At 42.5% G+C, this 17084-nt stretch overlaps 1 protein-coding gene and 1 long non-coding RNA gene across 8 annotated transcripts in view; one reads left to right on the forward strand and one right to left on the reverse strand.

Annotated features, from left to right (window-relative positions):
* Positions 1–2072: 2072 nt before the first annotated feature.
* Positions 2073–3904, reverse strand: LOC132220524 (uncharacterized). Its single transcript, XR_009449803.1, has 3 exons — positions 3656–3904; positions 3371–3562; positions 2073–2751 (listed from the first exon to the last, which is right to left on the reverse strand). It is a non-coding gene; the product is annotated as an uncharacterized LOC132220524 (long non-coding RNA).
* Positions 3905–3937: 33 nt separating this feature from the next.
* Positions 3938–17084, forward strand: part of ARAP2 (ArfGAP with RhoGAP domain, ankyrin repeat and PH domain 2) — a 159617-nt gene continuing 146470 nt past the window's right edge. For 4 of the 7 annotated variants that reach the window (XR_009449802.1, XR_009449801.1, XM_059673672.1 and 1 more), the window contains exon 1: positions 3938–4145. The gene's annotated coding sequence lies outside the window, so the exon portion shown is untranslated. Of the gene's footprint in view, positions 4146–4307; positions 4829–17084 lie in introns of those variants that run through there. The other 3 variants (XM_059673647.1, XM_059673663.1, XM_059673656.1) reach the window with 2 other exon arrangements.

Consider the following 17084-nt stretch of genomic DNA (forward strand, 5'->3'; position numbering starts at 1 on the left):
GATTCTTTCTCATCGTTGATGTTTCTATCTCTCTATCCCTTTCTCTTCCTCTCTGAAAGCAATAAAAATATATTTTAAAAATCATTCAACAAACCAAAAACTGGTGGAGATTAACTCATTTACATATTTAGGGTGAATGAGAAAAAAACAACTTCTTATATGAAGCAAGTGGAAACATGGTTTGTAATAAAATTCCCAGTGACAGAATCATAAAAGGATTCAGGAAGTTATAGTGTCAAAAATATAGACAGATGTGAAGAAAATATGCTCTGAAAAAACCCCACTGATGATTCAAAATGTGGCTTTCATGATGAAGTCATTGATGTCAAGTTGCATGTTATAATTTGAATAAAACTTTAAAAAATATAAATGGAAAAGGCAGTATTTATACATTAATGCATAATTTTACTTTTATATTTGTTTATCTAAAATGACAAATTAAGTATTAAGTAAATAATTAAATAAGTAGACATGACTATTTTCTCTATCTCACTAAAATTTTATATTTGGCAAAAATAATAGTAGGCTTTCTTTTTGAGAACAATGAAGAGATTACTTTAAATTCTGTTGTGTAAATAATTCTGGGTATCAGTGATTCAGAAAGGCTTGAGAGGGAGGTGGGATTTGAACCTGTCTTGAAGAATCACTGGAGAAAAGAGAAGTAAATATATTAAAGGACTTCTATTTTCTAGGGCCTTAGATATGTAATCATATTGAATTCTCATAGATATTATTATTCCCACTTTACAGATGGGGAAATTGAGGCTCAGAGAAATTAATGAGTTTGCTCCAAATGCCACAACACACACAATTAACTTTCAATTCCACCACTGGGCTTTCCCTGAGAGGCAATCTCCAGCTGAGGGTGTATCTAGAAGACTATGTTGGACTTCTCTCTCCCTTATCGTCCTAATTGGTGTAAATTGCTCAACCTCTCTCAAGTTTCTTATCACAGGGATAATAACATCTTCTCTTCAAGGAGCTGTTGAGATAATTAAATGAGCTTTTACAAGTAAAGTGCTGGGAATAGCAACTGGCTCTTAAATGCTCTGTGGGTGTTAGCTTCCATGATGCAAGGAAAAGGTTAAGGGGGGAGAGGAGGAGAGAAGCAGGAGGACTTTCAATCTCTCAGATCCCCTCTTTCAGAAGCACAGGGCATTCTGGGTAGGAGGGGTGGGAGGAGCATAGATGCCAAGTCTGGCCAGGACAGAGCTCTGCCTGCTTCTTACTCAAAATGGAGGAGCCGGTGGGAGTGGGCATTTTGGGATAAATCCAGCTTAGGTGAAGACTGCTGGGTATACATACTCCAATGGCCTTGGCAGTAAACAGATTTTCATACCTCAATTCTTAAGTTAATTTTCCTATTTTGTTCCCTGAATGCCCCACTATGAAGGCTGCTACATAAATAATTTACAGCCTAGTTGTGTTCAATTTATCTACTATTTATTATTTAACCTCTTTAAGTCTCAATTAAGCCTATATTTATAAAACTGGGAAAAAATTTCCAACTCATAGAGTTGTATACATACAACATAACATATGCTAGATATTTGCCTAGAATCTGATACGATTAATAAAAGGTTGTGTTGCCACATTTCCTTTGCCTTTTATTTTCCTCCATACACTAAGGTTCTTTTTTAAAAAATGTCTGGGACTCTTTAAAAAATGTTTTCACTGATTTTAGAGCGAGTAAGGGAGGATAGAGGTTGAAACATCAATCAGTTGCCTCCTGCACGCCCCCTACTGGGGATTGAGCCCGCGACCTATCAATGTACCCTGACCAGGAATTGAGCTGACCTGTTGGTTCATGGTCCACTCTCAAAACACTGAGCCACACGGGCTGGGCATACTTAAAACCAGAGTACATCTTATAACCAATGTATACATTCACTGGGGGAGCTTTTTTCTTTTTTCACTTCCCAGAACTATTATTAAATCATCAGTGTGCCTCACACAGCTCTGAACTTTATTTCCCCTCAGAGAAGACTAAATCCAGAGGTGGTATTGCATGTACTAAGCACTGTATTCTCAAACTATTAAAAAGTAAGTGCTCAATAAATTTTTTAAACAACAAATGACTGAATGATAACCAAGGAACTAAGATATTGTTACAAAGAGGCACAAAGTCCAAATTAGTCTACAAAATTTACTAAGAGAAGTAACTTGATCACACAATGCTTGATATTCTGAGATATATAACTGATGTAAGAGTTTTTGTTTATTTATAACCCACCGTATTCAAAAATGGATGTAAGATGGCTCACACAGATAAGAATAAATGAAAGAGTATGTGAGAACTCTGAGAGGGAGAGAAGAAAAGACCCAAAACAAACAAACAAAAAAAAAACAACAAAAAAAACAAAAACAAAAACAAGGGTATGGACTTAAAATGAATATGGGCTTAAAATGAAGCCAGGAAAGAGCAAATAAATAAAATTCTACAGGAATCCAAAGAAAAGAGAATTCCTGAGGTTTAGAAAATGTCAGGAAAACTTCCCTGGTGGAACTAGAATTTGCTCTGAAGTACTAGTAAACACAGCCCCGCCTCTCCCCCCTTGCTTGGTGTCAGCCCTTTCAGAGCCTGGGGAGCAGGAATTTTGATGAAGATGAGCCTCCACAGGGCCTGGGCTCCTGGGAAGCCTTCCACACGCTGGATCTCACCAATTATCTCATTTTCATAATAAGTTCACCGCTTCCCCTAATGGCTCCACTTCCATCAACAGGTACCAGGCAAAGATCAGGACACTGCATCTTTTAAGGGAGATAAATTCAGGTCAGTCTGTGAAGAGGTGATTATTTTAAAAATAAAGATCAGCCAGTGTTGCTCAGTGGTTGAGTCTCCACCTATGAACCAGGAGGTCACTGTTGGATTCCTGGTCAGGGGACCTGCCTGGTTATGGGCTCCTTCCCCAGTGTGAGGTGTGCAGGAGGCAGCCAATCAATGATTCTCTCTCATCAGTGATATTTTTTTCTTTCTCTCCCTTCCTCTCTGAAATCAATAAAAATATAATAACAAATGAATAAATAAAAATGAGGAGTTGGCCTTTGAACTCATGGCAAACAAGTGGATTTTAGAAACTCTGGTACGGGGGGGTGGGGGGAGCACAGATTTTTTTGTTGTGTTTGTTTTTGACCCTTTATTTGCTTTTGCTGCCTCCTTATGATCACTTCAAGAGCTCTAACAATCTCAGGTGCGGGCAGGACTGGGGCATGGCGGTCTCTCCTCTCTCGCGCAAAAGTGAAGAAAGGGGAATTTAGAATTCAGAGGCTCTGTTTCTCAGGGGGGAGCGTTACAATCTAAATTGAAAACCACGTTCAGTCTGTAATGCTCTGCTCTGGCAAGTTGCTCTGCGTTCTCAGACTCACTCACCAGAAAATGGGGATCATCACCCCTTCCCTGCAGGGCTGACTTGCAGGACAATCCTATGTAATGGGCCCGGTTTACGCGTTGGCACGGGGCGTGGTGAACAGATCCGGGCCCACGGAATGCACCTTGACTGGGAGCAGCCTGGGAAAGTGAGCGCCTTAGGTGAGTGTCAAGTTCGGGAAACGCTGAGGCCACCTGGCCAGTGCCGGAACACGAATGATCAGGGGTGGGGAGGTGCCGCCCGGCTGCCAAGCCCCCTCGCCCAGCAGGCCGTCTGCTGATACCCACCGGCTGGCAGGAGCGGGGAGCGGTCCCGGGCATCCTCCTCCCCGGCGATCTCCACCCCGGGACGCGCCCTCGCAGCCTCCCCGGCCCCGCGGGTCGGGAGCCCGGAGCCGAGGTGCGCCAGGTGCGCGGCGGGCCAGGCGCGGCCAGGGCTGCGCACTGAGTCAGCCGCCCAGCTATGCCGCCCAACCAGGACGGCCGGCTCGGCCGCCCCCGCCGCTGAGCCCGCGCTGCCCCCGCGCGGGGCGCCGGTCCCCGCCCCCGCCGGCCGGGAGGAAGCGGCCGAGGCGCGGCGCGGAGCGGGGCACCTGGGCCGGGCGCCGAGGCGGGCGCGGCGCTTCCGGAGCTGCGCGCTCCCCGCGCTCCCGCCTCCAGGTGCGGCGGCCGCGGCGCCGGCGGGTGACAGCGCCGCCCGCGTGGCCGCCGTCCGGGCTGCAGACGCCGCGCGGGCAGCCGGCGGGACGGGAGGAGGCCCTGCGCCGGGGACCGACGGGTGAGGACCCTGCGAGCCGCGGGGAGAGGCGCGGCCCCCGGGCTCCCCCCTTCCCTCCCCCTCTCCGCCCGCCTCGCCTCCCGAGCCTGGCGGCCCTTGCGCCAGGCGAGTCCCGGGGGCCCCGTGGTGGGCTGGGCGGCGTGGACCCGGCTGGGGTGGGAGGACCGTCTCGGGGTGGGTCTGGGCTATTGGGTACTTTTTTCGGGTAAATTTCCAGGACGCCCAGGGCTGGACTCTGGTTTCAGCCCCGTGGATGGCGTGCCCGCGTGTGGGCGTCTAAAAGGAAACCAGAAGCGGGGACGGGATACAGAAACCCACTTACTCGGGCGCGTTGGCCTGGGCGGGTGACCATCCGGACAGTTAGACTCTCCCTTCATTCCCCCGCCTCCGAAGGGACATACACGGAGAGGAGGCGCCCCGGAGCGAGTTTCAGGCACCAAGTGATTTCCTCGGTGGAGATGATGAGTTTGCGCTGATCTTCCAGCTCCCCCGCATCCTGCTCCTGGTGCGCTGGGGACGGCAGGCCCGTAAATACACGCTCATGACTGTCATCTGACTTCACCTGCCGCCGCCGCACACCTTGCGCGGCGACCTGTGGGCAGTGAGTGGACCAGATTGATCTCGCGCCTCTACTGTGGGAGGCAGGTCTCTTGGGGGGATGGGTGTCTATTGCATTTCGAAAAGTAAGTTCATCCTGGTTTGTTTCTTAAACGCTTGCGCTCTCCTCCTGGCAGTGATCTGGAGTTGCTTTGCTGTTTGGCTGTGGGGGAAAGCGTCGTGAAGTTAGATTGTGATCTAAAACCTTGGGTAAATTAGTGGAAAATGGAAGCTGATGTGTGTGTGGAATCGTGTGTTAGGCTCTTGCAAGTTTGTACGGTGATAGCAACACGTTTACATTTTATTTTCTGCACGCTTGCCCTTGAAGTAGGCTGCTTTTGGTTTAAAAAAAAAAGTGTCCTGAAACAGGAACTATTTTTAAAATTACTTTTAATCGGATGTCATTGTGATGACCAATAATAGTATTGTACTTACAAGCTCAGTATTGATTTTCCCGCACTTAAGCACTCTACACCCCAGAGGATTTGTGGAACGTTGCCCACAAGTAATTGGAAGATGAAGTTATGGCTTTTCTTTTTTCTTTTTTTTTTTAAAAAAAGGAAGCTAACTTTTTTTTAGGACAAAAAGAGAGGTAAATACCCTTAAACTTTTAGTGATGACTTTCATACACTCACAAGAGAAATATCGAGGGAAAATTCTCAGGACATTCCACTGTTTAACCATGTTTTAAAAAGAAAGAAAAAGTAAAATGGGTCATGGAACTAGGCTAGAGTTTTAAAGTGGAAATATCTCCTTGGCTCCTTTTTAAACATACAGGGTGGGGCTGAAGTAGGTTTACAGTGGTTCATATGGAAATTAAGACAGGACTTAATAAATAATAATACAAAAATGAATTCTGTGTTGCCGTACTCACAACTGTAAAACTACTTTTGCCCACTCCTGTATATTAAACAGACATAATATATCGTAACACCAGGAGTGTTTTATATGGAGTTGAGTTGTCATTAGTACTCAAGGATTTATTTAAAATACCTGGAGGGTCAATCAAAGGATTTAAGCTTATGTATGAGGGCCTAATGTGTTTGTGTTTTTCCTTCTGTAAGCCTGTTAAATTTTATGTGTTGACCATGAAAGGAGAAGCTGGTGGTACATTTAAAAATATATATTTCTGTTGATTTCAGAGAGGAAGGGGGGGGAGGAGAGAGAGAGAAACATCAATGATCAGAGAGAATCATTGATCAGCTGCCTCCTGAATGCCCCCTGAATGCCCTCTACTGGGGATTGAGTCCACAACCTGGGCATGTGCCCTAACCTGGAATCAAACCATGGCCTCCTGGTTTACATAGGTCAGTGCTCAAGCACCGAACCACACCAGCTGGGCTGATGGTACATTTGAAAATAAATTTGTAATCATCTATCACTAAAACTTCTTATAATAGTGTGAGGCTCACAGATATTCAATTAATAATTTTCAATTTAACTACTCTTAGTTATTGTGGTTAAATATAGGATTCATTTTATAATGAATTGCTATTTTCTTGTAAACTCTGAGACTATGAAGGTTTAACAACCCGCTTAGATGGAAAACAGTATGGAGTTTCCTTAAAAAATTAAATATGGAACTGCCATTTGACCCAGTGATCCCACTTATAAAAATATATCCTAAGAAACCCAAAATACCAATCAGAAAGAATGTATGCGCCCCTATGTGCATAGCAGCCCGGTTTACAATAGCTAAGATCTGGAAACAGCCCAAGTGCCCATCAGCAGATGAGAGGATAAAAAAGCTGTGGTACATCTACACCATGGAATACTATGCAGCGTAAAAAAGGCTCTTTTCTCCTTTGAGGCAGCATGGAGGGGCCTGGAGAGTATTAATGTCAAGCAAAAGAAACCAGTCATAGAAAGACAAGTATCACATGATCTCATTCATATGTAGAATCTAATGAACAAAATAAACTGATGAACAAAATAGATCCAGAGGCAGAAACATGGAACAGACTGTTCAATCTCAGAGGGAAGGTGGGGGTGGGTGGGTGGGTGGGAAGAGGTCAACCAAAGAACTTGTATGCATTTATGCATAACCCATGGACACAGACAATAGGGTGGTGAAGGCCTGGGGCGGGGCATGGGAATAGACTAGAAGGGGTCAATGGGGGAAAGAAGGGGACATATATAATACTTTTAACAATAAGGATTAAAAAAAATAAAAGCCTGCCTAGGATTCTGGGTTATAGACCTCATGATATCAAAGAAGGTATTTCTTCTTTTGCTACTTTCTACCCCATGTCCCTGCAACTTGGAGAAAGTTTGGTGAAAGATGTTATGAAAATGCTAACATGGACATTGCTGTTAAAACCTTATTTTAACAAGGGTCCCCCCCCCCCAAGTTATTTATTGACTCTTTGGATCCAGTCTTTTCATTACTCTAAACAGAGGGGGTTAAAAAATTCTCTGTGAAATATTAATTAGGTAGGGAGAACTTGTTATTAATGTTGGAAATATTTCATAGCTTTGACAAGAAGTGATTGATGAGAGATTAGAGGCTAGGAGATGTCTTCTCATCTTTTTTTTGTGAAGTCCTAGACCCCTGTAGTTGATTATTTCAGGTTTCTTTTAAGCATTAGCCAGATTAAATATTTAATGATAGGTAAACCATTTTGCTTATTTCCTTAATTCACTAACAGTTAATGATACTCTCTTCACATGATCTTTTCTAGTTAGAAATTTGATCTGTGAATTTTGTTACAGTTTTGACTCAGCATAAACTTACTTCCTTACTTATGCCATGGAGGAAACAAAGGAGTCCTGATCTGGGTTGAAGAAATCGTTTTGAGCAGCTTCAGGGATAAAAACTACTAGAGGAGAAGGAGGAAGAATGATGTTTCTATATTATACCATTTGTGTACAGAGGTGCATGGGTAGGTGAGGGAATACTCAGGGAAGGAATACTCAAACAGTGCATCTGCCTTCGTAGCTCTCACCAAAATGGGTTGCAAAGGGACTGTTACGTCACATAGCTTTAGGAAGAGAATGGTTTAAGCCTTTGGAGTTGGAGAGATTGTCAAGAAAGAGCAAAAGGGAAGTATTGTCTCCATGCTGATGACCAGGAGACTTGGACTTGCTGGGGTGGTGATGGTTGAAAGTGGTTGCCAAGATGCGTTCACAGTATCTTGATGCAGTTCAGAATTTTTAGTCCGCCCTTGAAGGCCCTTGATTGCCACATCCAGCTTCCTTTTCTGGCATCACCTTTTATTGAACTCTTGGTCCCTCCCAGGTACTCCCATCTGCTTGCTATTGCCTGCAGGCATCTTCTCCCTCTTTGCCCCTTTATGGCATTCCTGCTACCCAGATGCTTCTGTCTCCTTTTTGCTACATTTTTTTCTGCACATCTTGCAGCTCTCCTCTATCGCTCCTTCACTGAGCACTCCATCCTCCAGGATCAAATTACTGGGTATTTCACTTATATTCAGGAAGCTGATTGGAGATTTGAGAGTTACCCTGACACTCATGAAAGATGTTGGTGGTGCTTCTCTCTGTACTAAAAAAATAAAATAAAAAATACTTAAAATGTAAACCATGTGAAAGTCAAGGTCACATAATTTGATTTTTCTCATTATTATTTAAGTGCTATTTTGGGTACATCAGAATCTTCCAATTTTTGGTACTCCTTCTGCATTGGTACTTTTCGCTGTAGTAAGGAACTGACTGTTCATATGCATGCTGTTTTCCTTTGGTCATGTCCAATCTACCCTTTTTGTTTTAAACTCTTTGAGAGAAGACATTGCATCTTTACTTTTTTTTTGTAGCCCTTTAATACATGTTCTCAAATGAGATAAATAGGTGCTGTTATCTTGAACTGCAAATATTTCCCACTATTATCTTGGAGAGAGTATATTGTGTACCTTAAATATTTATGGAATGAATAATTATAAATAAATGAATCAATAAGTTGGGAGACACTTGCTGAGATATCCTCTTTTCCTAAGAAAAAAAAAAGAGACTTTGACAATTACAGAACCACTAGGAATAAGCCCTCAAATTCAGTTGGAAAAGAGGTCAGGGTGCTATTTATAAATGCAGAGAGAGGAAACGGTTCACAGTAGGCTATTTTGAAACATCTGGTTGTTAGTCTAAAAATGCAGCTCAAATTCAGAGGAATGGTGGGGTACACATTTGTATTAAATTTTCAGATTTAAAAATATAATGTATGTATGAAAAGGACACATGTTTTAAGTGTATATTTTAAAATCTTTTTATTGAAGTATAATGATCATGCTAGCTTTGATCTGAGTAAATTAAACATTACAGCTATGTTCATTGTAGCATGCACTGGAATAGAGTCCCGACGAATACGTGCCTATGTTCATATCAAGGGTTCTCAGGGGGTCTGAGTTCTCTTCTTCCTGCTGGATGTGGCCAGATTGCAGAGGGGGTGGGAGGGGGCTGGCACTGGGCAGAGGGAGCTGTCCAGGTGTTCGGGGCACGCAGCTGGAAGGCCTCCATAGTGATGCAGGCTTCCACTTATTATTACTTTTAATTATCCCCACTTCTGCTCTTGTAGGAACTTGGGAAGATGAAATCTTTCTCTGGTTGCCCAAGATTTATGGCTCTACTTTAAAGATCTCTAATGGAAAACAAGTCTCAAACGTTAGCCAATTAACTTAAAATCTAGGTGGACAGCTTGAAAGAGAAGCTGCGGGAAGCTAAGGAGATTATCAACCACGTAGCTATTGAGATACCTAAAAACTCTAACCTACGTACTACTTCCACCACTAATAACTTCTCATAACAAATGAAGGAATGGCCATTTCTGGCCTTCACCGGATGTGGAAGTGGGCATGGAGTTTTAGATTTCGAAAGAGTTGTATTTTTTAGGTAACAGTAAATAAAATAATCAAAACAGAACGTAGAACAGTCGTTTCCCTTTGATCCAAGCCATGAATGCTTTTGCCAGAGACTGGCTATTTCCAACCTCAGCAATGCTTGTTAGTTGCCAGGGTCTGTTCTAAGACCTTTATGTATATTTACTCATTTCATTCTCAAAACAGTCTTGTGTTGTAGGCACTGTTGTCATCACTGCTTACACATGACAACAGTGAGGCTCAGAAAAATACAGGAACTTCCCCAAGGCCCTGCAGCTGGTACACGGGCAGAGCTGGGATCGCTGATAATCACTGTGCTCTATGTCCCAAGTCTAAAGTCTTGAGTAAGATCATCGTTTTCACTACTCTAACCACATCTGTATTTTGCTAAATTAATAGAACTGTGTTTACTACTGTGTTAGGTGCTTTGTAGGTTTATGAGAAGAAGAATTTACAGTGTTATTTAAAAGGACTGTAATTTTACTAGGCAGGCAGAAGAAGACTAGTCAAACCAATTCCAATAATTTATTATGAATATGACCAACTGCAGTATTGTATACAACAGATGAAGTAATAATAATAGCCAACTTTATAATTCATGTCAAGTATTGTTATATATCTATATCTATATCTGCCTATCTATCTATCTATCTATCTATCTATAGGCTAATATGCAAAGTGTCCCCTTGGCAGTTCCACTGAGAGACCGGTTGTTCGATTGCTCACTGTGACATGCACTGACCACCAGGGGGGGCGCGTTACGAGGGAAGGCCCAGGCCTGCAGCTGGAAGGCCCCAATCAGCCCTGATCACTGGCCAGGCCTAGGGACCTTACCTGTGCACAAAGTTTGTGCACTGGGCCTCTAGTATGTATATATATATATATATATATATATATATATATATATATGTATATATATATATATATGTATATATCCTACATATTTCACTTGTTTAATCCTAATAGAAATCCTATTAGATCTGAGGAATATTGTCCTCATTTGACAGATAAGGAAACCGAGCTCCCAGGAAGTTAAACTGTCTAACCAAGGTGCACGGTTAACAAGTGGGAAGGCCAGGTTGGAATTCAGGCAGCCTGACTCCAGAGCATTTTGCTCCCTCCCTGTAGTGTGGACTAGGTAGAATTAATGAGGAATTAAGGGGAATGGAATAGGTAGGGAAGATTCATGGATGTGGCGGAACACACTTGTGAGACTTGAATTGCCCCCAAAGGAAAGAAAAAAGCCAAGGTATGTACGGAGAGTTCCTTTTGAATGAAAGCTGAAATGTTGGCCAGAATCTTCCCAGTGGTCTGCAAACTGCGGCTCTTTGGCCCCTTGAGTGTGGCTCTTCCACAAAATACCGATTTCTGCGGATGGGCCACGAAGTTTCAATCGCACTGTATGTGCGCGCCCACGCGTGGTAGTTTGTGGAAGAGCCACACTCAAGGGGCCAAAGAGCCGCATGTGACTCGCAAGCCACAGTTTGCCGACCACGGTCTAGTCAATCTCCCTATCTCCTTATTGTGGTAAAAACACATATAGTAGTGAACTATTTTTAGGTGTATAGTTCAGTAGTGTTACATATGTTTACACAGTTGTGAAACAGACCTCCAGAACTTTTTCATCTTGCAGAACTGACCCTCTCTATCCATTAAACAAACCCCCCCCCCGCCCCACACACACCTCCACTCCCAGCCCCTGGTAAACACCATCTACTTTCTACTTCTATGAATTTGACCAGTTTATATATCTCATGTAAGTAGAATCAAACAGTATTTGTCCTTTTTAGATTGGCTTTGTTTATGTAGCCTAATGTCCTCAAGGTTCATCCATGTTAGTTGCATATTGCAGAATTTCCATCCTGTTTAAGTATGCATGGTATTCAATTGTGTATGCATAGCACATTTTGTTTATCCATTCATCCATCAGCACTTCCATTCCCTGTCTTCCTTTGCTCACATTTCCAGTTAAACCTTTGCAACCACGGTTAAGTACCTTTTGAAACAGTGCTTTAGCACTTTCTGTTCTAGACAAGCAGTTGTTTTGTTTTGTTTTTCACCCCATCACCATTGACTGCTCTGGTGAGCAGTGAAATCTTTGGCTGTATTTGATGATTTTATTCTGGTTTCATACTATTGTACTTACTGTATCAGTTGTCCTACATAGTTCTTTCTGCAATCATAGGCGCAAAATAAATTTTAATAAACTAAATTATGTGTTAATATTTCTTTATACAGTAATTTCAAAGATGTTTTCCCTTAATTTATTCATGGGCTCTTAAATCTCAAACAATTAAATGCAAATGAATGTAGGCTCCCATATTTAACCACTTACATGTACTTATATACCCACAATCAAATTGAAAAAGTATATAAAACTTGAGCTTGTACCTGAGCTGGTTTGGCTCAGTGGATAGAGCGTCAGCCCATGGACTAAAAGATTGTGGGTTCAGTTCTGGTCAAGGGCACCTACCTGATCCCCAACCTCCCATGTGTGAGGCAACCAATCGATGTCCCTCTCTCACAACGATATTTCTTCCTGTCCCTTCCCTTCCTTTCCACTCTTTTTAAAAATCAGTGGAAAAATAGCTTCAAGTGAGGATAATTAACAGCAACAATAAAAACAAACAAATAAAAAACTAGGGCTTGCACGACCTAGTATATTTAAGTAGCATTTCTTTAGTGACTATAAGTACTTAGCTAGACAGAGGAGATAGAAAATATGAAGTCTTTCGTATCCCTCTACTGTTAAATAAGTTGTATAGTCTTAGGCGGCATAGGCGGTGGAGCCTGACTCTTAGAGTTCTGGCTCCACTGTGTGGCTTTTGGCATGAGACTCTGCCTAAGGCAGCTCTGAGGATTATGGGAGATCCTCCACAGATAGTTTGTTAACACTCCACAAACATGGCTATTATTATTAGCAATAAAATTCTGAGGGAGAATGAAAGAGGATGGACGTGTTTTGATGGATGGAAAGTAGTAGTAATCAAGGTAGAGAAATTGGAGGCGGAGGAGGTCAGAGCACAGGAAGTGGAGGTGGCCACAGTGGAGACTGACGGCCAGATTGAGAAAATGGACTTCCTGTCAGGGGTTTGATGAGCGTATGTTGCCCCAAGCTAATATAGGTGAATGGAAGGCAGAGAGGAGGGACACTAAATGACCAGTTTTACCATGTTCTGGGGACTGAGCACTCTGGGTAGAACAATAAGTTAGGATCCTTGACCTGTGACCTTTTGCAATTCACTATATACTATGGGATGGAGTAATATGACAACAAGTGTATTTTCTCCAAACCACTTCCTATTCGGCATGGCTGTGGGGAACAAAGGAGAACGTGTTGTTTTTATGAATACTTAGAGTTGAATATGTTGGTGTTAAACAGTGGTTTTGCTTGATGTGCAAATACCATGATACCTATTTCTCGTGATTATATTCTGTGCGGATGCAAAGGTGGAATTCTGTTAAGATCTGTAGCCTGAACTAGTTCAGCAAGTTATCCATATGGAGTGAGCCCCCTAATTTTTATTCTTCACAACAAGTTTTTTAGCAATTTAAAGGCAGGGGCACATCTCTTACCTATAGTGCCAGGCACCCTACGGGGGTGATTAGTTGTAGAGAATTGGAGGAGTAAAAATGGTATCTGAAGGATGTCATAAATCACCTTTCCTGTCTACTGGTGCCACGCAGCCTTTATGACCAGCAAAAGCATTTTCTTTCACGTTTTTGCATTTCTCCCGGGAGGTGGTTCCAACTCTATTGAGAACCATCTCATTGTATTCTGGCAGACAGTAAACTCTCATTGTTCTTGCCGTCTGTAAGACTTGTATTGATAACATTATAAAGTTGCACTATTCATGTGGCAATTTAATATATTTTTGTTTTGTTTTTTTCCTGAGGTTCCTTTCAGTCCTGTGGTTCTGTGATTGTTAAACCTATTATTTTGACACATCTGCAGTTTTGAAAGTCTCCAAGGTTATACTTCTGATTTTAAAATGGTGTGCTTTTTAAAAAATGGATTAAACTTAACAGCTAATTCAATTGTACTGTGTTAACTTTTCCTTCCCATAAGAGATTGGAGTCAGGCACAGGTGATTCCAGAAGTTATCAGCACTGAATGATTAATGACCTTCTGGTAAGAGACCCCGTGGTTTTACTTGGTTTTACACTTTTCTTTCCTAGCCCAACTAAGGGAAATGACAAAATTCCACCGGTAATGGCTGGGGGTTGGGGGCCGGGGGTGTGGGGGAGGGGAGTAGATCATTGTGGTGGTTTTCCTTACTTTGGGGCATTGGGACAGGGAAGGCTCTCCCAACCCATGAGATTTTTAAAATCCCATGAGTGGTTTGTATGTTTCCAGCTGCCCTCCTGCCAACCCCTAACTCCTGATTTGATCTCTTTTTGTGGTTAGATGGATTGGAGAAATCTGTATTTGGATCCTGTTCCTGCTCCTGAGAATTTTGGTTACCTACATAGACAAAACTTTAAAACTATGTATGGTTTCCATGTTTCGTCTTAAAGCTCATCAAAGCTGGGAAGAAGTTATTCAGCAAACATTTATTGAGCACCTGCTATATGCCTGACAGTGTTCAAACTTTAGGGCTAGAGCAGAGAACAGTAGACAAGATCCCTGCTCTCTTGCAGCAGTCCACAGATGTCAGGTAGTAACAAATGCCATGGGCATAGGTAAAGCAAGGGTAAGGAGCAGGGAGGCACAGGCATGCTTATATACATAGGAGGATTAGGGAAGGCCGCTCTAAAGGGGCCCATTTGAGCAGAGACCTACTAAGGTGATGTAGTGAGCCATGAGTTGTGAGTATATGTTGGGGAGACAGATTTGAAAGAGATGCAAGGACGAGAGGTAAGGTCATGAGGTGGGAATAGGACTGAGACCAACCTGGTGGCAATTGAATGATGGAGGGAAAAAGCCAGAGAAAGTTAGGAAATCTCAGGGAGTGACTTTTATTATCAAATATATCATCTGGCTGCTATATTGAGATATACTGTGGGGAAGGAATAGGGGTAGGAGACCAGGATAGAATCAGGGCTATCAGCCAGGAGGCTATTGCAATGGTATGAGATAGAGAAGATAATGGTGTTGACTAGGATGTGAGCAGGGCAGGTGGTGAGAAGTAGCCGGTTCAGGATATAGTTCCGAGGTAGAGCTCAGTAAGGTAATAAGATCATGTTTATTAGTGATGTTGCAAGCCAGGCATGTAGCAGGTGCTCCTGAATGCTACTTCCCTTCTACTCAGGATAGGACGGGCAGATGCACAACCACATCTGCCATGCCAACTCTTTGTATACTCTCTAAACATGTTCTACATGTACATCATGCACTAAGTTTATAAACAAGTAATTTGACTGGAATTTATTGGGCAGTTTATAAGGGCTGGTCATCATCTTGGAGGAGTTATTAGTTTATAATAGGCTAAGAAAAAGTAATTACAACTGCAAACAGTTACTTAGCATTTGTTGTATGCAGTTGGTGTTGGAAATCCTTTACGACAGCCCTGTGAAATAGAGCTATTATTATTCTCACTTTCCTGATGAGGAAACCGAGGCACAGAGAAGTCAAATACTTGTTCCAGTTCACAAAACTTAAAACTGGAGAAATTGGGATTTGACCCAGGTTTTTCAGTTCCAACATCTTGGCTTTTGTATTATCCCACTTCTGTAGGTTACTATTAAAAGACTAAAACGTAATTTAATCCTCTGAAGTAAATGCTGTGGGAATATAAAGAAGAGGGTTTATTTCTTGTTTGGTAGAAACCTTGTGAAAGAAATAGCATTTGAGTTAGACTTCAAAGAATGGGAAAGATTTCAGTTGTGGGAAGATAATGACTGGAGTGATGAAAAGAAATAATTATAATGATGGAAATGAATGTTTGCTAAGCACTTACCATATGCCAGCAATTTTCAACCTTTTTCATCTCATGTTACAGGTATACTAATTACTAAAATTCTGTGGCACACCAAAAAAAACCTTTTTTTTTCCTGACCTGACAAAGTATAGGTATTCTTTTGATTGATTTATAAAAATAATAATAATAGTAATTACCTACCCTTTTTTCTCCATAGTGACCTTTTAAAAAGTCAGTTGCCGCCCTAGCTGGTTTGGTTCAGTGAATAGAACGTGGGCCTGTGGACTAAAGGGTCCCGGGTTCTATTCTGGTCAAGGGCACATCCCAGGGTTGCGGGCTTAGTCCCCAGTAGGCGGTGTGCAGGAGGAGGCAGCCAATCAATGATTCTCTCTCATCATTGATGTTTCTATCTCTCTCCTTTGAAATATATATATATATATATATATATATATATATATATATATGTATATATATGGCGTAATATGCTAATTAGACCAGACAGCTGAACAACCTTCCAGACGTCCTTCCGGATGACCTTCTGGGCGAAGCCAGGGCTTCGAGGGCTGGCTGAAGCTGCGACGGGCTGCGATGGCCAAGCCCCTTGCACAAATTTCATGCATAGGGCCTTCAGTATACACACACACACACACACACACACACACACACACACACACATATATATATATATATATATATATATATATATATATATATATATATATAGTCAGTTGCCTATACTTGAATTTAAGGATTTCTGGTACCAAGAATTAATCAATCACATGCAACCTTGTTATGTGATGTGACCAGTAAAATGGAACTCTATTAAATGACCTATATACTTATGGTTCAAGACAGGGCATTCACACTAGATGGCTATTGTGTTCACTGTTGTCATTTTTTTATTTGATGGTGTAAGGCAGTGGTCGGCAAACTGCGGCTCGCAAGCCACATGCAGCTTTTTGGCCCCTTGAGTGTGGCTCTTCCACAAAATACCGACTTCTGCGCATGGGCCACGGAGTTTCAATCGCACTGTACATGCACGCCTGTGCGTGGTATTTTGTGGAAGAGCCACACTCAAGGGGCCAAAGAGCCACATGTGGCTCGTGAGCCGCAGTTTGCCGACCACGGGTCTAAGAGAAAAGAGGTCAGTGCCCATGACTAAATAGTCAGTTATTGCATGCTTTAAGAATTCTTGTGGCACACCGGTTGAAAATCGCTGTCATATACTAAGCACTATTTTAACACTTACAGATGGATTATCTCATTTAATCTTTACCAGTGCTGAGGTACTTTTGAGTGTTTCCATTTTATGGTTAAAGAAACTGACGGACAGGTATGTGCCTGTGTTATCACTGGTAGAAAGTGGGGGAGGTGGGATTTGAGTTGGACTCCAGACTTCTGGGCAGAGTGTTAGGCGGGTGGTTCCATCCTGGGGGAGGAGAGTGATGAGCTGCGTCTCAGGTGAGATGGCATAAGGCACATTGGGGAGCATGAGGAATTTAAAACTCTAATTACCAGATTTTGTTGCACAGCCCAGGCATCAAATTCAGATTCCCGGGCCTGTTATTAGCACTTGTTGCTGTACAGCAGATCCACAGACCAGCACCTGCAGAGCCCCCATCCAAGAGCATGGCACACTTGCCATTGTGCCCAAG

This window comes from Myotis daubentonii, chromosome 1 (assembly GCF_963259705.1).
Source record: "Myotis daubentonii chromosome 1, mMyoDau2.1, whole genome shotgun sequence".
Lineage (NCBI taxonomy): Eukaryota > Metazoa > Chordata > Mammalia > Chiroptera > Vespertilionidae > Myotis > Myotis daubentonii.